General features: G+C 46.1%; 1 long non-coding RNA gene across 1 annotated transcript; it reads left to right on the top strand.

Annotated features, from left to right (window-relative positions):
- The first annotated feature begins 395 nt into the window (after positions 1-395).
- LOC132541882 (uncharacterized) lies at positions 396-3,169 on the top strand. Its single transcript, XR_009552984.1, has 3 exons — positions 396-522; positions 1,876-1,981; positions 3,055-3,169. It is a non-coding gene; the product is annotated as an uncharacterized LOC132541882 (long non-coding RNA).
- The last annotated feature ends 17,059 nt before the right edge of the window (positions 3,170-20,228 follow it).

The raw sequence follows: 20,228 nt of genomic DNA, 5'->3' as shown, positions 1-20,228 counted from the left end.
AAAAAAAAAAAGTGGCATTACAGAGAGGCCTGTCTCTGACAGGGTGTCAGAGAATGTTTTTATGCCAGGAGGCCAGCTAAGCAGAGACCTGGGTGATGAGAGAATTCAGTTGTCAGAAGCGGAGCAGGAGGAGGAGAGGAAGAAGGAAGCAGCAAGGGTGAAGGCCCTGAGATGGGAGGAATAAGCTTTGTGTATTCATTAGCACACTGGAAGTCAAGGCCACCAGGGCTAAGTGAGCAAGGTGACGATGATGACTGAGGATGGCTGGAGGCCAGGTGGAGCAGGCTCTGGGGGCCTTAGCAAGAGCTTGGAATACTGGTCTAGGTATGATGGTGAGTCATGTGACATGAAAGTGTTGTGCAGATGAACAGGTTGAACTAGATGGCAGGAACTTGCCCGTGCTTGGTCTTAAACATGCTCCCTTCCCTTCTGATCTTCTGGATTCTACTGATACAAGATTGATGTTGACATCCAGTAGTCTCTGGCCCTTGGTCTCCTACAAACACTTGGGCAAAATGTCAGGTTAGTTAAGCCCTCGTGTTACAGATTATAGGAGTGCATCTAGGGCCCAGACTAATAGATTGGCCAATTTATGGGGTCAGGAATGGTGTCTCTTCAATCATTGATGTACTTTAGCATGGGCCTGGTCAGCCTCACTGTTAGGTGCAGGCAAAGGGAACTCCACCTAGGTTCCCACAACTTTAAGGACCTCTCTTTCCTCTGCACATGCCCCACAGGACCAAGAGAACATGTCCACCCAGCCATTTGGCTCCACTTAGATGTTATCTTGCATTTCCAGAATGTAAAGGTAGAAATGAGAAGGGAAGAGGACATGGGGGGAGGCATATGTCTGGGGATGGGAGCTGTTAGCTTATATTAATATTTCTGTGCACATGTCCAAGAAATCTAAGGTTTCTCAACAACCTGAACTTCCAGATTGTTGTGCAATTATATTCATGAAAGAGGAGAGACTGCTAATAAAAAAAATGTACTAGTTTGATTAATAACTTCTAAATATTTAGATTTTGGAGGGGACAGTGAGTGGGCCCCAGGCTCTACCAATTTCAGGAGTGGGCCTGGCATAGCACACAGGAGATATTCAATATTTATCAAATAGATTAATCTCATTTAATTTAATCCTCACATAGACTACAAGGGAAACTGCCGTCTGTTTTATTGATGAGGAAACTAAGGCCTGGAGAGATTTAATGACTGACTCAATTTGTCACCTTAGAAAGTGGCAGAGCTGAGCCTCCTGCCCTAAAGCATCAGGTTTCAAAATTCACTGCAATTGGTTCATGACAAGTTGACACCCATTATGAATACATTAAATGCATTATAATAGCTTGAGGATGTCACTTGTTGGTCTTTTTTGGATACAAGCACTGTCTTACAAGGGAAAAGCCTTTTCTTGATTTTTACTCTATGCTCTCAGGCCTTCTGGGTGGTTATGCTCTGATGAATAATTGTGGAGAAACTGAGGCTCTGAGAAATAATAACCCAAGGTGTCATCAAGATTTGAACTTTATGTGGGTTTAGATGGGGTTACTTTCCTGTATAACAAGACATTAGGAGGTAACTTCATTGTATTATCCTCAGAAAACAGCGTCTACCTCATAATCTATTCTGGCTTTTCACTGCTACATAACAACTTCAAATAATAACCACTTTATTATTTTCTATAGTTTCTCTGGGTTGGAACACTGCACAGGGTGCAGTTGGGTGATATTGCTCTTCCATGACCATCACTAGTCACATGGTTATATTCAAAAGGTGGCTGGACACTTCAAAAGGACCATCAGGCTACACTGGACTGCCTGGTGCTTTTGTGGGGTTAGCTAGACACTGAGCTCACTGGTGCCCTCTCCCTCTCAGAGCCTCTCCAGGAGGATTATTGCAAAGTGTTTGAATATTTTCCATGGCAACTTATGGATACAAGAAATCATGAAAGAAGTTACCAAAAGGGCAGGACTTCAAGTTGGTATGGCATCATTTCCATTATCCTCTTGTTATAAGAAGTAAGAGATTGATAGATTCAAGTAGAGGGGAAATAGATTCTTCCAGATAGACTCTTACACTTGCTAGAAGGAGGGTCAAAGAATTGGCAGCCATCTGTAATTCACCACATGGTCCAAGATCACCACTTGAGATACAATCTTTGCATATCATAGTCCAGCCAACAAGGAGGAAGAAATGAGTAATGTTTATATATACTCTCTTTTAAGACATTTTCTAGAAGGAAAAAAGAACTCACATGGGGGCTGGAAAAACAGCATAATGGTTATATGAAGGAATTTCATGCCTGAGGCTCTGAGGTCTCAAATTCAATCCCCAGCACCACCATAAACCAGAGCTGAGCAGTGATCTAGTGTTCCTCTTTGTATCTCCCTCTGTTACTAAATTAATTTTTAAAAATATTTTTTAAAAAGAGATCACATGGCCATTATCTAGGATATGGAAGAAAAGCTAGGGACTATAACCTTCATTACAGACTACTATGTGCTCAGCAGAAAATCAGTGATTCTATAGACCAAGAGAGAAGGAAGAGTGGATATTTAGAAATAAGTAGAAATCTTCCACCATGCAATTTTTTTTTTTGCTGCCAATTGCCAAACATTCCTAATGGACATGTTTCATTTCTAGTCATGTCCCTCCTAATACATCCTCCACATTGTCACCGAAAATAATCTTTCCTTCTAATTTTTATATCCCTAAAAGGTAAATTTTTTTTTATCGTTATTCCCATGCCAACAGCAAGTGCCTAAACTTTTCTGTGTGGGGGCCATGGATTTTAATGCCTGGAACAATAATAGCATTTGCTATGCACCAGGCACTGCACCCAGCATAGTATGAATGTGTCGTACTTGATGCAGGGGTAGATAGCATAATGGTCATGCAAACAGATTCTCATGCCTAAGGCTCCAAAGTCCCAGGTTCAATCCCCTGCACCGTCATAAGCCAGAGCTGAGCAGAAATGAAGCCCCCCGCCCAGGCCACACAGTAGGTATGTGGAGTAGGTGCAAGGTGGAAACTCAAATCTTTGTTTAATTACAGGCATGTGCTGAGACACCCACACGACGAAGCCCAGGGGATGCTGGGCAGCCAAAGCTTGGAATCATGCATGGGCCTCACTTGGTGTGTAAGTGTTAGAAAAGGGGAGGTGAGCCAACAGCCAGTAGATGCCTGCCTCCTCCTCCTAACATCCTTCAGTTGAGAAGTCAGCACCCTGCCCCAGGCTAACACAGGCATGCTTCATAAAATTAAACTGACACCACAAATCAGTGTCATTCCATTTCCTTTATGCTCTGAACGAACCCTAGGCTGTGAGTAGGAGACTTAACAAAACTGGCTGCAGTGCCAAGAAGTAACTTTTGTGGGTTCAGTTAAACAAGGGGCCAGCCCAGCAAAACAGCTCGCCTAGACAGTGTGCCTACTTTGTGGTGCGTGCAACCCAGGTCTGAGCCTGTCAAGCCTGGCCCCCAATGCACTGGAGGATGCTTTAGTGCTGTGGTATCCCCCACTTCCCTAACCCTGACTCTTTTTTTCTGAAAAATTGTCCTGGAGTGATGAAGCTCGAACAACAAAGAAACAAAACACCAGGGTGTCTTCTGGTTCTCATTTTCTCTCTTCAGACTCCCTCCCCACCCCCTTTTTTTCTGCTTTTACATCACCCCATTTGAGAACAGCAGTGGCTTCTAGTTCCCTTAGGGTTTGAGTTGCCCCTATCCCCACCCCAAGAGAGGCACCAGAGGGAAAAGGGACAGGCAAATGTGATTGCAAATCCTGGTTCCACTGTTTTGGTGAATTTCCATCTCTATCTACCAGATAGAATAAACGTCCCCATGTAGGATAAGGAGTGATCCTTGTGTGGACCCCCTCCCTCCTACTTAAGGGCACAGCATTGAGGGGACTAAGCTTTTGTCTCACTATAAGGGAGGAAGGGCAGGGGTGTCAAGTGACAAGGAAGTGCTGTTACTATGGGGAGGGCTTCTGCCCACAGTGTCAAGGAGAAAATGCTAAAGTGGACATTTATACATAAGTGCCCTGAGGGAGACACAGTGATTCAGAGTGTTCTGGTAATCTGCATTTGAATCTCCCCTACTAGCTGATGGGCCCTTGGGCAAATCACATCACTTCTCTGAGGAAACAGTGTATCTTCAGGGTGGTGTGGCCATAGACTTCACATCACTTCACTGCACCTCCATTTTCACATCTATGAAGCGGCCCTGAAAAGTGAGCCTGTCTCATTGAGATTTTGTGAGCAGTTGAAAGGGAACAAATGTCCAACTGATAATAACACCAACTGTAATTAACCTTTTATGAGCCCTAATTAAATACTGTGTCATGAATGTTTCATTTGATCAGTTTATACACCCCCTGACCACAATGCTAAGATGCAGCTAACATCCTTCTTTTCTACTTAGAGATGTGGAGATGGAGGTACAGTTACGGTGAATAAATTGCCCAAGCTCACATTGAGTGGTGGAAATTGGCTTTGAACCTGGAACCCAACTTGTCTGATGCAGAATCCACTTTAATCAATCTATCAGTGCTGATGCTGTTTCTGTTGTTGTGACTGTGGACCTGATTTTCTGTGCCTGGTATCCCCTCTACAACTGCTGCAGGCTGATTGGAACAGAAGTCACCTGACCTGAGGGCTGCCAAAATATAGACTGGCCAGCAGCCAGGGAGATGGCCTGATGCCAGAGCTCCACCCGGCAGTGTGGAGCAGTAATTAACTCAGCCATTCAGCACCAATGAGAGGTTGCCAGTTTAAATTTGATCACAGAATTGTGGAAATGTGCAGAAGTTGGAAGACCCAACAAGGTCAGATAATGCAAAGGCAATATGAAAGTGCAGGAATTATGAGTAAACCAAAACCCTGGCAGAGAGAAGGGAGCAGAGTGGAGGATACAATTAGAATCAGCAGCTACTGAGGGAGACCTTGAACTAACCCTGACCCCAGACCACTGGGTCCTGAATGGGTTTCCCATGGGCTGAGCTGCGTTCTTTGAGGTAGAGGCAAAATTCTTGCTTCCCCACTCCTGCATGGAGATTCATAGCAAACCCCATGGCTCAGATCAACCTGAGAGTTTTAGTTCATCTGAGCTAAAATGAGCCTGAGTCTTTATCTTTAACCTTTGGGTAAATACTAAGACTTGGAAAAGAGAGATAACTCAAGGATAGTTCTTCCTGTAACCAGGCCCAGACCTGCTCCTGTTCTATCAAAAGCTCTAGTAAGTCCTTGGTCCATTTCTCCTCTATCTTCACACCCGCACCTCCCACCCACCATCTGGCCTGACTCCAAACCCAGTAATCCCCACACTCTAGACCCACATGTTCAGTGAATGACTCAGCATCTGCATTTGGTGTTGCCAGGCATCTCAGGACTAACCTGTTCAAATCAAAACTCCCCACCCCCCAAACCTTCCAAACCCCACCTCTTCTTCTGGGAAATGCCAACTGCATAATTCTAGTTACTGAGATCAAATGCCTTGGCATCCTCCCTTTCTGATCTACACCCCAACATTCCTTCAGCAGCTAATTGCATCAGCTCTACCCTCCAAATGTGTTATAAAGTGATCACTACTTTTTAAAATTTTTATATTTATTTATTTTCCCTTTTGTTGCCCTTGTTGTTTTTTACTGTTGTTGTAGTTATTATTGTTGTTGTTATTGATGCTGTCGTTGTTAGATAGGACAGAGAGAAATGTAGAGAGGAGGGCAAGACGGGGGGGTGGGGAGAAAGAGAGACACCTGCAGACCTACTTCACTGCTTGTGAAGCGACTCCCCTCAGATGGGGAGCCGGGGGCTCAAACTGGGATCCTTATGCCGGTCCTTGTGCTTTGTGCCACATGCACTTAACCCACTGCACCACTGCCCGACTCCCAAAGTGATCACTTTTTACCAAAGCACTGCTCAGTGCTGGCATGTTGTGAACCCGGAACCTTGGAACCTTAGACATAAAAGTCTGTGTAACCACTGTGCAACTGACCACTTCTGCCCATGTACCATGATCTCTCAGGTCTGAGCCGCCATCATCTGTCAACTGGGACAATAGTTGCAGCCTTCTGCTTTACCCTCACCTTCTCCAGTTGTTCTGCACTCAGCAGGCAGAGGGGTCCTATTAAAAGCTTAGCACACTTTTCGAGGTGGTACTGGTTGCATTGACCTGGTTGAGCTCAGCAGACGCAGTATCAAATGGTATGGATTGAGTGAAGCATGCAGGAAGACAGGCCATGCCCAGAGTTCCTAGGACTGGGAGAAATATGGGTTTTATAGAGAATGGGAAGGGTTCCTGCTGTCTTGGAGTTTAAGAAGGCAATAGATAGTAATTATTGTAACTAAGTTATTAGGGAATTGCAACCAGTATCTCCTTGACACTTTTCAACTTGGATTGTGTCCAGAGACACCAGGCACGGAATGTCAGCCTTTCAGCTCCAACAAACACTCTGGTGATACAGTTCCTAGCTCACAGGACTCCTCAATTCCATATTGGGTGGTGCACCTCCTAACAAAACTATAGAACCTAGATATAGGCCAGGGACCATGAGACAGAGCACGTGTGTACATGCACCCATACGTTATGGGAAAATATACACCTTAAAGCAAAAGTGCACAAGAGTTTGCAGTGACCCAAAACAGCAAGCAAGTAGAAAGACCTTAAAAAAAAAAAGACACTATAAAATGATACTTATATACTTTTCACACATTTGAGAACTACTCTCTGTCCTGATCCAGCTTTCTAGTCCTATTCTCAACTCTGACACCATCTCCCCAGACAATACCTATGGCCCACTGTCATACTCAGGAAAAAATTAGTAAAGTCATGGACCCCTTAGAATACACCTAAAATGGGGAATCGGGCGGTAGCACAGCGAGTTAAGTGCACATGGCGCAAAGCTCAAGGACCGGTGTAAGGATCCTGGTTCGAGCCCCCGGTTTCCCACCTGTGGGGAGTTGCTCCACAGGTGGTGAAGCAGGTCTGCAGGTGTCTGTCTTTCCCTCCCCGTCTCTGTCTTCCCCTCCTCTTTCCATTTCTCTCTGTCCTATCTAACAACGATGACATCAGTAACAACAACAATAATAACTACAACAACAGTAAAAAAAACAACAAGGGCAACAAAAGGGAAAATGAATAAATATTAAAAAATTATAATATACCTAAAACGAACCTAATAGCTTTTTCTAATATGGACATCCCAAAACTCATCTGCTATATTCTTGCCTTTACATTCCTGACTATTAAAAATTTGTTGCTTTATATTTTCAGCCACCAAGTTGCAGATGCTACCATGACACCAATCTGACTTCCTCAGGCAGAGGACCTCACCAATATCCCCTGGACCCCCACCTCTTCAGAGCCCTGCCTCACTAGGGAAAGATAGAAGTAGTCCGGGAGTGGGGCCAAGTGGTGGCATACCTAATTGAGTGTACATGTTACAGTGCACAAGGGCCCAGGTTCGAGCCCCTGGTCCCCACCTGCATGGGGAAAGCTTTGCAAGTGGTGAAGCAGAGCTGCAGGAGTCTTTCTGTTTCTCTCACTCTCTGTCACCCTCTTCCCTCTCAATGTCTGGCTGTCTCTATCCAATAAATAAATAAAGATAAAAAAATAAAATAAAAAAGAAATAGGCTGGGGGTATGGATCAACCTGCCAATGCCTATGCTCAGCAGAGAAGCAATTATGTTCTGCACCCCATAATGATTCTGAGTCCATGCTCCCAGAAGGATAAAGACTAGGAAAGCTTTGAAGGGAGTGGGTTGGTATATGGAACTCTGATAGTGGGAATTGTGTGGAATTGTACCCCTCTTATCCTATGGTCTTGTCGATATTTTTTATTTTATAAGTCAATTAGTAACAATAAAAATAATTGAAAAAAATTAGCACCTTTTGCAGTCCTCCTGAATCTTTAGAACCCATACACACTGTTCCCCATCTCACTTAGGAGAAGCAGAGGTCTTTCCTTCAGCCTCACCTGTTTCCTCTACACCACCTGTCTGCCTGTCCCTACTCCCCCTCTGCTTCAGCCACAGGAGAGGCTTGATGTTTCTGGAAGGAACCTCCTACCTTCCTGCCTTTGCATTTACTGTTTCTTCTGCCAGGAATGCTCTTCTCTTATGGCTTCCTCCCTTGTCTTGCTTGGGTCTTACACATGTCTGTACTTTGGCACAAAGACTTCCCTGGCCACCTTAACAGTGATCGCCAGACAGCTAGGTCTCCCTCCTGGATGCATCTCTCAGTGTAATCCTTGGCATAGTCTGGCATGCTATATGCCTAGCCTACTGCTGTGTGTCCACCTCTGATGCTGACTGCACGCTACATGTTGGGAAACACCTTCATCTACTGTGTTCACCACTGTGTCCCCTTTACCTGGAACATAGTATCTGGCCTGTAGATGATGTTCAGTGACTCTTTTGTCAGATGAGCAAGTAAGCACTCAAATAAATCTGGCTGCCACCTTCTATGTGGTGCCAGACCACTGTCTTGACTTCCTTGGTCCTATTAAGAAGTCCCAAGTATGGATCAACCTGTCAATGCCCATGCTCAGCAGAGAAGCATTTACAGAAGCCAGAACTCCTACCTTCTGCTCCCCCCCAAAACAACCTTGATCTATACTCCCAGCAGGAGAGAAGTGATAGGATGAAGATAAAAGGGCTCTTCACTCCAGCTCCATCAGCACCCAGAGAGACAGAAGGAAAGGGACATATGGAGGTAGTAATGTTGTCATGAGTGGCTTGGAAAGGAAAAAAGGATTGAATCAGAAAATAAAGGGGCTATGTGTAAATAGATAAAACAGATAGTTGTAGAGATGATGGTTGACCCATGTCTGCAACTGTGGAACTGTGGTAGACTGCAGTGGGGAGACTGAAGAATCAGAACTCTGGTGGTGGGAATGATGTGGATCAAGCCCCTGTTGACATGTACTTCTGTAATATAAAAATAAATAAATCAAAGGAGAAGGAGAAGGAGAAGTTCCAAAACCCTATCCCCAAACATGAGAGTTAAGAAAGAGTCTGTCCAGATAGGTGGGGATTTCTTTTCTTCTTTTTTCCTCCAGGGTTATTGCTGGGGCTTGGTGCCTGCAACATGAATCCACTGCTCCTCAAGGCTATTTTTTCCCCTTTTGTTGCCCTTGTTGTTTTAGCCTTGTTGTGGTTATTATTATTGTTGTTGATGTCATTGTTGGATAGGACAGAGAGAAGTGGAGAGAGGAGGGGAAGACAGAGAGGGGGAGAGAAAGATAGACACCTGCAGACCTGCTTCACCACCTGTGAAGCAACTCCCCTGCAGGTGGGGAGCCGGGGGCTCAAACCGGGATTCTTATGCTAGTCCTTGCACTCTGTGCCACGTGCGCTCAACCCATTGTGCTACCCCCAGGCCCCCAGGTGGGGATTTCTTTCCCCCTTAGTTCAAAGGCCTATGTTTCAGCAGTCGACTAACCTGTCAAAGTCTGTACTATCCCAAGAACTGGGCCCTGGCACTCTGTCCCTGCCCAGAATCTGCTGTCACAGCATCACAGCTAAGCAGTACAGGCTTTACTGGTGGCTCCCAGGGAGGCTGGGTGCACCCCTGCCCCCATGACTCATACTTTTCCCCTACCTTATAAACACACACTGGGGGACTCAGGCTTGATAACTGATGACACTAGTCATTGTACTGTCTGCTGTACTTTTCTGTACTTTGAATTTTTCCTTTAAAGATGCATTTTTTTTTTGGTGACTATGAAAGTGGTTCAATGGGTATATCACGTATTTTTGCAAACCCAAGGCCCTAGATTCTATCCCTAGTAACACATATAGTCAGAGCAAAATGCTTTGGTCTCCTTTTCTCACTGAACAGGTGAATTTGTTTTTATTGTTGTCATCAGGGTTTCACAACTTTGAGCTGACTTTTTTTTTTAATATTTATTTTTCCTTTTGTTGCCCTTTTTTATTATTCTTGTAGTTGTTGCTGTTATTGATGTCATCATTGTTGGATAGGACAGAGAGAAATGGAGAGAGGAAGAGAAAGAGAGACACCTGCAGACCTGCTTCACCACTTGTTAAGTGACTCCCCTGCAGGTGGGGAGCCGGGGGCTCGAACCAGGATCCTTAAGCCGATCCTAGTGCTTTGTGCCACCTGCGCTTAACCCACTGTGCTACTGCCTGACTCCCGAGCTGACTTTTTCAGATAGAGAAAGAGACAGCCAGAAAGATGCCACAGCATTGACACTTCTTCCAATGCATTTGGGGGCTGGAATCGAACTTGAGGCACATGGTAAAGCAGGTGCACTGTCCACGTGCACTCTTTTGCTTCTGGCTTGATAAATAACTATTTTGATAGTGTTTTCTCTAAAGTTCTTTCCCCCTTGTACATCTCCAGAGGACTTTCTATTATCCCTCTTATACCCACCACCCATTCTCAAGTTCTACCTCCTCTGGTTTGATGACTAACTTTCTAACTGCCTGATGGCATTTTGATGTCCTTTGAAGACACTTAAAAACTCACAGTGGCCAGGTGGTGATGCACCTGGTTAATTTCACACACTACAGTGCACAAAGACCTGTGTTCCAGTCCCTGGTCCCCACTTGCAGGGGGAAATATTCATGAGTGATGAAGCAGGTCGGCAAGTGTCTTGCTCTCTCCTTTATCTCCCGCTTCCTTCTCAATTTCTGTCTTTCTCCAAAATAAATAATAAAAACAAAGTATTAAAAAAGAAAAACAAGCAAGCAAAAACCTCCTGATGTCCAGCCATCCTCCCACTTTGCAAGATTTGAGGCCAAACGGTTTGGTGTGGTGATGCTAGGAAATGAGTGTTGGTTAATGTTCCACAGGTTAGCACTTCTCCAAATTGAGTGACTATATTGTCAATCTAGACTCATCCATGACTCTTTGCCCAACCTGGAACTTCCTGTGTGTATGGTCCAATCTCCTTGGAAGGCACCTTTTTATTTATGTTATTTTATTTTCACCCTTGCCAGGGCATCATTGTCCAGGCTAATTTTTCAGAGAGGGAACGACACCACAGCGCTGAAGTATCCTCTAATGCTGTAGGTCCAGACAACATCATTTGTTATCAGAGCTCATCCGAGGGGTCCTGCCAGGACTGCTACGACTTCTAGAGACTGAGAGACTTATTTCTTCCAAGCTCAGACAGTGTGCTTCAGGAACCATGGGGCACCAGTGGCGTCTGTTCTTTCCGTTACCTTGGGCACTATGGCTTCACCGCCACCATTTGGAAATGCACAGAGAAGCAGAGAGGAGTGATCACAGCCCCATGTTGGGTTGGGAAATTCAGGAACAGAAAGGACCCATTGTCACAGAGAGTCACTTTAAGGGACTAGCTAAAAAACACCCTCAAAGGCCCCTGATGATAATGAGTATGTTAATGTGATTTCCACTGGGTGCTTGCACCACCTCTGAAAAAAAGCTTCTGACCTTCCTCATGCATTCAAAGCTTCCATTGAAGTTGACAGGGGATTTAGGCTAAAATAACATCAAAGTTTCACTTAAATGGACAAAACTGGGGAGTTGTGAATTAAGAATGAGTTTCACACTGGCCATGACACTGCTGACCTTGAGGGGGACAGGCAGGTAGGTCCTGGTGGCTGGAGCTCCTGGCCAGGCAAAGGCTGTCTTGGGTGGACCCCGACAAAGTAGGTGTTCATGGGAGAAGCCTGGGGTGCGTAGAAGACCCTGACAAATGAGCTCTGGAGTCCTGCATTCAATTCCCAAATCTCCAACCACTAGCCTGATGACCTGGCAATCAGGATTGTTTTTCTAATTGAGTCTTAATTTATTTCTCCATCTGTCAAATGGTCTGGATGAAGTCCACTTCTCAGTGTGGCTTTCAAAATCAAAGAATTGTTTGTGGGAGGTTCAGGCAAGTAGAAGACTCACTGGAGCTTCCCACCCTCCTGCCAATCTGTCAATCTGCAGCACAGCCAGGGTGTGTAGAGACCTCCAGTCTCCCATCTCCCAGAACCTTCCTCCCTTTACTCAGCATGAATTTGGAAGTACTTCCTGAGAGTGGGGCACCGTCTTGGCACTGGGGAGTCAGCTGTGAACAGAACAGATGAACTGTGCTCTCCATGGAGCTGCCATTCTAGTGAGAGAGACAGACACCACACAAGTTTGCGGATAAATAGCAAGTAGTGTCAGACTTCTGGAGGGGGGGAAGAAAGACAAATCCTTAATGAAAGGGGTTAGAGCTTTAGACTCAGACAGAACCAAATCCAAATCCCAGATCAGACCCTTGCAGCTGTGCCACTCATGGGAAAGTGATTTTATCTCCTGGACACTTGTCTCGTATGTTTAATAAAGTCCATTGATCATTCATGTGCCCATTGAACAAATATTTATATAGCTGTCTTGTATCAAGCATTTTTTTTTGAGTGCTAGGGAAACCAAATGAATAAAGTAGACAAAAATCCTTGCCCTAGGAGTTTGAACTCTCAAGGAGAGAGACAGTGAACAGACATACACATATGGAGTGATGATGGAAAACAGAATAAGGTAAGGAGGTAGGCAAGATGGAGAAGGGTGATCAGGGGCTGCCTCTATGAGGCAGTAGCACTTAAGCAGGCCAGTGGGACATGGGAGAAGTAGCTGTGTTGGCACATGCAGGAAGAACTTGCCTGGTTAGAGGCGAGAACATGGGCAGAGATCTAAAGCAGGACCTTCCCAGCCTCTGGCTCTGATTCAGCTCTAGAGATAGTGGTTCTTACTTGGGTCTCTTTCATGAAAAATGGAAGATAAGTCATATTCCATGGTCATATCAATTCTGGGAGACTGCAGACTGGTGATGTTTTCATTTGCTTTTCTTCTCTTGTTTTCTGAGTGGGAACAAATCATATTTGGCGTCTGCCCTGTCACCCTGATTCTCTGTCTCCAAGGTCAATGCCAACTCAAACAAGAATGTTACACGTGCAGTAGTGACACTGGGGGTTGGGGGGTGGGTAATGAATGGTGATCATTAAATAATAATAGCAGTGTCTTGAATTTCTTTCCCCTCTGCAGCTTCACAAATTAGGCACCCTGGAAGTGCTGTGCCAGTCACCAAGATGCACCTCCATCTGGGATGGAAGGCAACATCTGCTAAACAGCTGCCTCTTGTTTAAGAGCTGGTACTTAATTAAACTATTCAGCTTTGGTAGGGGCAGGCTGGGCTGAGCGGGAAGGTCAGGCTGAGTCATAAGCATATATTTCATCTCCCCCCAAGCTGGTCCAAAGTTCTCCCTCCTAGTACTGCTCTACACACCTGTGGTGCCCACCAACCTGGACATCTACACACTTCCAGAAGCTTCCATGCTCACTCAAGTGACCTTCTTGCCTTTTCTCAGGCTGAGCCACCCTTCCTACAACAGTCTCTTCCTCCCTGACCAACAGTATCATGTCCTTCAAAAGGCCCAACTGAAGCAGAAGCAGCTCCTCCATGAGGCCTTTTCCAGCTTCTCTCTCTTGAGCTCTCACAGTACTCTGTGCCTTCCTTGACTGGAGCATTCATAGCTTTACATTGCAGTGTTGCCAACCCTGCTGTTTTGTGAGTGTCTCTTGGTTGGGAGCCATCTTTAATTCATTCTTGTAATCATGGCACTACATAACTGATTCCCCAGAGACAGTTTATAAATGTTGGGTTAATGAGCAAATGGAAAAAGCGATGGAGAAGTGGAAGGAAAGGGAGGAAAGGACTAAAGGATAGACGAACAGCTGGATCCATTGCCAACATTTAAATATAAGTCACCATCATTTTTCACTGAGACAAACACTGTAGTCTCTGAGTGGTCTTCCAGCTTCTGTTCTTGCCCCTGTGATTCATTCTGCTCAGAACACTCAAACATTTTTTAAGTGTGGAATTAAATTATGTCTCTCTGTTTAAAAATTTTCAGTTGTTGTTATGCTTCTACATTTCTAATCCTGACCCCCTTCCTGCTCATGTGACCAGGTCTCTCATTTTCCTATCCTCCAATTGTTTTGGGAATTAACCAACTTCTCACTCACCTCAGGGTCTTTGAACCTTCTACCCAGGACTCACTTCCCTGGTTGTCTGTGACCTTACTACCCTCTCAGTCCTGTTCTAATGCCATCTCCTCAGGGAGGTTTTTTTTCTTAACCTCCCTCCATTAAAATATCCACTCTCTTGATCCTCAGAGGAGAAAGACCTCATCTAGTTAACCAGGGCTTTGGCTGCTGAAAGCTAGCCAGCTCCTGGGAATGAAATCCTCACCTGGGGTAGAGTACAGATCAAGCCCCGCACCCACCCACCCCTCTCTCCTAGGGCTAGCCACAGGCCATTACTCCCATCTCCACTCATCAGCTAAAGATACTTCATGAATAAACTTGTCTGGAGCTTTGGCAATGGCAATGAAACCATTGGAGCAACATTAGACCATTTGTTTACTATGGCACTTAGAGCTGGAATGGCTTGTTGTTTTGACAATTTCTATTTTCAGCTCTGTTTCCTGGGGAGAGGGTAGCAATGAATCCTCATCTATTCGAGCAGAAAGATGTTTCAGTGAATCCTAGATTTCAGTGTCACAAAATTCTAGAATCATTGTCATGGAGTGTGAGGGCAACTAAGATCTGTCATTTTAGTTACGGGCTCCTACATGCATGAGAGTCTAGAAACAGAAACTAGAGTCTAGTCACAGAAACTAGAATTTTAGTGTGAATCTAGTTTAGACTCAGTCTTAGAGTGTTGGAGTCTTGAGATTCTCTCACTTGAGTTCTCAACTTCAGCGTCATTTCCTAAGAAGACCTTCGCTTGTGACCCTCTACCTCCATTCAGTCACTTCCTATTGTTTTACTCTGGTTCATTTTTCTTCAAAGCCCTATCACCAGACATAAGCCCTGACTATCACCAGACATCTGATATCATTTTCTTTGTATTTTCTTATTGCCTATATCACCCACAGGTTCTGTTGAGGCCAGGAGTTCTTATTTGATTCACTGCTTAGGAGGTACTCAGAACAATGCTTGGCATTGTTGAACACCCACTTCACATTGTTCCCTTGAAGGTAATCTTGCCCCAAGATAGGAGATAGGCCTCATTCCGCACACCAAATTCAGTTGGTAGTACACATGCAGAATATAGTGTTGAAAAGGTTCCTCAGGCTTTGTCCAAGTTCCATGGGGAGAGGGTGATCAATTAGCAATATCTGGCATGGACCCAGCAATGGAGAGAGAGAGTCATCTCTGCTCAGGCTTCTAACTTTATTAAACTTAACAAAACTGAGGTCCGGAAGGGAAAGAAATACAGCAGCCTGGCCAACTTGGAGGTGCTGCTGCCAGGATTAAAGTCCTGCCTGCAGGAGTCAAGCGGTAGCACAGCAGGTTACGCACATGTGGCACAAAGCGCAAGGATCGGCATAAGGATCTCGGTTCGAGCCCCTGGTTCCCCACCTGCAGGGGAGTCGCTTCACAGGCACTGAAGCAGGTCTGCAGGTGTCTGTCTTTCTCTCCCTCTCTGTGTCTTCCCCTCCTCTCTCCATTTCTCTCTGTCCTATCCAACAATGATGACATCAATAACAACAATAATAATAATACAACAACAGTAAAAAACAACAAGGGCAACAAAAGGGAAAATAAATAAATTTTTAAAAATAATAAAGTCCTGCCTGCATGTCTGTGCTCTCTAGCCTCACCTGTCAGTGTTGGGCCTGAGCTGGAGTCTTTCTCTTGGACAGGGGCTTAACACCATTGTGCCTGACCCCCTTCCTTGCCCTGCCTCCTGGCTTTTGCTCTTCTGAGGCCATCCCAGAAGCAAGGGGCTACAGGCATCCCTGATCCTGAACCCATTCTGGAACATTGCCTGGATGCACAAACCAGTTATTTTTAAAAACCCAAAAAGGAAGAAAGAGGAGGGAAAAAAAAAGAAAAAAACCCTCACTGCCTCCGTCTCCATTCCAGCCCCAGCTGAGAGAATAGAGGCTTGAAAGGAACAAAGGGCTTCCTCAAACACGGTAGATCAAGGACTTGGCTTATGTGGTAACCAGTAACCTACCACCGTGCTTTGTGACAGAGCCTTCAGAAGGCTGAGGGCTCTGTTCCTGCAGCTGCTTGGTTGGGAGGGGGGTTGGGGGGACAGCAGAGTGGGGGACACCCTTCCCTACCTCCAGGTCACGCTGCTCACAATCACAGCTCCTGAGTCTCCTGAGTGTGAGAGCCTCAAAAGCCCTTAAAGAGCCCAGTGTCTGGCACCCTCTGTGTAGAAGAGCAGGCAGCAGCCCAGGAGGGGTTCAAGGTCACACAGAAGCCATGGGCCAGTGTACCTCCCTCCCCACCAGGTGCTCTTTCAGGGAGGGAGAGACTACTCAAGCACATCTACCCCTTCTACCTATGTAGAGGCTGCCTGGGAAAGCCTCTTTGGGAATTTTCCCAGCCTCTGGAACTTTCTCCTCTGATTCTCCCTTTACCAATGTTTGTGGGGTGCAATGGAAGAACATACTCCAGGACGGATGGTGTCAACCCCTATATTAGAGGTGGGACTCACTGTCCCAGGCCCTGTGCCAAGTCTTTCACAGGTGGTACCTCAAACAGGCTGCACAATACTTGTGATGTCGGTTTTGTTGTCCTCATTCTTCAGATGGGAAAACCAAAGCTCTGAAGACTGTCACATGCCTAAGTCAGCGAGTAGTGAACTAGCAGCTCTGATGCTGAGACCCCCACCGAGTCTGCCATTCTCCAATGGTCAGGATCTATTTACACTTTCCCCTCCACTCCCACCCATCCTGTGAGTATCAAAGGCCATCAATGCTTAACCTGAGTCAAGAGACAGAGGCCAGAATGAGGCCTCCTTTGGCTGCGAACCTGCACACAAGTCATTGATATTGTACCCAGTCAAGCCAGATTTGAGTGTAATGGTGCACTGGCCCTTCTTCTTCTTCTAGCGTTTGCCCTTCTTCCGTAGCCAGTCAACAGCGTCAGGTTGAGCCTGATGTAAAGTTTCGAGACCTCCTTTGAATTTGGAGAGGTGGCAGTCATTGACTATGTGGGTCATAGTCTGTCTGTAGCCACAGGGGCAGTTCGGGTCGTCTCTGGCTCCCCAGCGATGGAACATAGCGGCGCACCGGCCATGGCCTGTTCGATAGCGATTGAGGAGGACCCAATCATAACGTGCTAGGTCAAAGCCGGGTTGACGCTTGCAGGGGTCTGTGATGAGGTGTTTATTCTTTACCTCAGCTGACTGCCAACTCTGTTTCCAAGAGTCTGGAACAGAGAAGTTCAGTGTAGGCGTAGGGAACCAGATTGGGTGACGGGACGTCAAGCGTTGGACAGGGTGGGCGAAGATATCCGCGTATATTGGCAGGTCCAGTCGAGCGTAGACGTGGGAAATGAACTTAGATGATGCCGCATCCCGACGAATATCTGGTGGGGCGATGTTGCTAAGAACTGGCAGCCATGGAACCGGGGTGGAATGGATGGTTCCAGAAATGATCCTCATGGAGGAATATAATTTGGAATCGACCAAGTGGACATGGGGGCTACGGAACCATACTGGGGCACAGTATTCTGCAGTGGAATAGCATAATGCCAGAGATGATGAGCGTAGTGTGGAAGCGCTCACGCCCCATGAGGAGCTGGCCAGTCTTGCAATGATGTTATTCCTCGCGCCCACCTTTGCTGCAGTTTTTATGCGATGTTCGTGAAATGACAGAGTGCAATCGAGAGTAACGCCAAGACAGACTGGCTGGGCTTCATGCCGGATTCTCGTATCGCCAAGCTGCACATTAAGCTCACGTGAGGCCGAGGCATGGTGTAGATGGAAAACAGATGATACCGTTTTTGCAGTGCTAGGGATTAGTCGCCATTTTTTACAGTAATCAGATATCAGAGACATGTCTTTTGTGAGTGTTTCCTTGAGGATGTCGAACTTGGATGCCTGAGTTGCACAGCAGATGTCATCGGCGTAGATGAACTTCCTTGAAGAAGTTTCTGGGAGGTCATTGATGTAAATACTAAATAGCGTAGGAGCCAGAACAGAGCCCTGGGGGAGGCCACTTGAGACAAGTCTCCATCTGCTAGACTTGTCACCCAGATGCACCCGGAATCTTCTGTTTTGGAGAAGAAATGATATAGTGTTGGCCACCCATGGAGGCAGGCATCTTGAGATCTTGACTAGGAGACCACGGTGCCAGACCGTGTCATAGGCTGCTGTGAGATCAACAAAGACAGCACCCGTCTTTAAATTCTTCTGGAATCCATTTTCAATGTAAGTTGAGAGGGCCAGGGCTTGTTCGCAGGTAGATCTTCCTGGGCGGAAACCAGCTTGGGCGGGTGATAGGAATTTCTCTGTAAGAGGAGAAATACGTAACAGAAGCAGCCTCTCAAGGAGTTTGTAACACACGGAGAGGAGAGAAATTAGTCTATAGCTGGCGGCCAGTGTTGGGTCTTTCTTTGGTTTCAAAACCGCTATTATCTTCTCACGACGCCAAACTTTGGGCATAGACTCAGATTCCAAGATGTGGGACAGGAATGAAGCGAGCCACTTCTTTGTCGCGGGGCCCAGGTTAAGAATGAGTTCTGGGGTGATGTTATCATAGCCAGCAGCTGTTCCCGGTTTAACCCTCTTCAAAGCGTCTTCCAGTTCAGACAGTGTAAAGGGAGAGAGTTTTGGAGATGGACAAGATAACTGGCCCTAAAAGTCTCTGTCACCCCTACTCTCACGATGTCAGTATGTCATCACCTCACCTTCACTCTGTGCACCTCCCCTCCACTCTGTGCACCTCCCCTCCACTCTGTGCACCTCCCCTCCACTCTGTGCACCTCCCCTTTCTTTCTTTCTTTCTTTCTTTCTTTCTTTCTTTCTTTCTTTCTTTCTTTCTTTCTTGCCTCCAGGGCTATTGCTGTGGCTTGGTGCCTACACTACAAATCCACTGTTCCTGGAGGCTATTTTTCCCTTTTTGTTGCCCTTGTTGTTGCTGCTATTGTTATTGTTGCCATTGCTGTTGTTGTTGGATAGGACAGAGAAATTGAGAAAGGAGGGATGACAGAGAGGGGAAGAGAAAGACAGACACCTGCAGACCTGTTTCACCTCCCATGAAGCAACACCCTGAAGGTGGGGAGCCAGGGGTTTGAACCAGGATCCTTATGCTGGTCCTTGTGCTTCATGCTGCATTGTTTCTTGTCTCCTTTAGCCCTCCCAGTTTCTTTTCCACTTCTGTCTTTTTCCTCTATCTCTGCTTCTGTGTGTTGCCCACCCCCAGGTCCCATAGATCACTCCTGCATTCCTCAGACTTCAGCTCTGCCTCTTATGCCCCAGCCCATCTCTGTGTTTTTGGTTCTTTCTTCATCTCACTATTTTTCTTCTTCTAAGCCACCTCCCTCCCTCTAGCTTGCTCTTTTCTTTCATACCCTTACACTGACACATTATATTCCAGAAAATCTCAGCTTAGTTGTAGAAGAGGGGACAGGGAGGGGTTGGTCAGGGGTACCCCAAAGTATGGATTTGAGTGGGGAGAGTATCACACCAAAGAAAACTGAGCCAGCCTCCTCTTTTCCTTCCTCAGAAATGACTGGTTGCTTTCCCGGGAGGCAGATGAGAAAGTCCCTGAATAGGGATTTAAAGCACTAAGCTCTGATTCCTTCTTTTTAATATTTATAAAGAGAGAAAGGGGATAATTTCAGGAAGATCATTTCAAGGCGAAAACCCACATATTTTCAATAGAATTATTCCAAAAGCCCCTTTCCGGCTCATTGGAGTGTATAATTTTGTAAGTTAAAGACATGAGGCCTGGTTTCCAAGTTCCTTAAAATGATGCAGACTGAGTGAGGGCCAGAAAGGAAGTGTAACATGAGGACTGTTGACAACAGAGGAGAGAGAGAAGTCTGCCAGGGGCCAGCCAGGAGCCACACTTGGTTGAGGCACCTGCCACAGCCAGCATCCCTATGTGACACTCCTCTTCTCAGACAAATCCATTGTGACATACCTGTCGCCAGTTCTAGCGCCACTCTCCAGATCCAGACCTACAGAGACAAATGCCTGTGCCTCTGCTCACACTCCCCAGGCCGGATGGGGCCTTTCATGCTCTCTCCAACCTGCTGCATCTGTTAGCTGGCCAGCCTTGCAGATTCTATTGCTCATCCCTGGAATCTCTCTCCAGCTACACTCCCACCGTTCAGGGTTGGGCCCTAGCTGAGACCACCTTCATGACTCTAGGTCAGTGGTCAGGGCCTTTAATCTATGGACAGGTGGACAGATTAGTCTTCCTGAAACCCAGCTCTAAGGATAGCGCTCTTCTCAAAACA

This window comes from Erinaceus europaeus, chromosome 1 (assembly GCF_950295315.1).
Source record: "Erinaceus europaeus chromosome 1, mEriEur2.1, whole genome shotgun sequence".
In the NCBI taxonomy this organism is placed as follows: Eukaryota; Metazoa; Chordata; class Mammalia; order Eulipotyphla; family Erinaceidae; genus Erinaceus; species Erinaceus europaeus.
The sequence above is the reverse complement of the archived record's forward strand: the minus strand, read 5'-3'. Positions and strand labels throughout refer to the sequence as shown.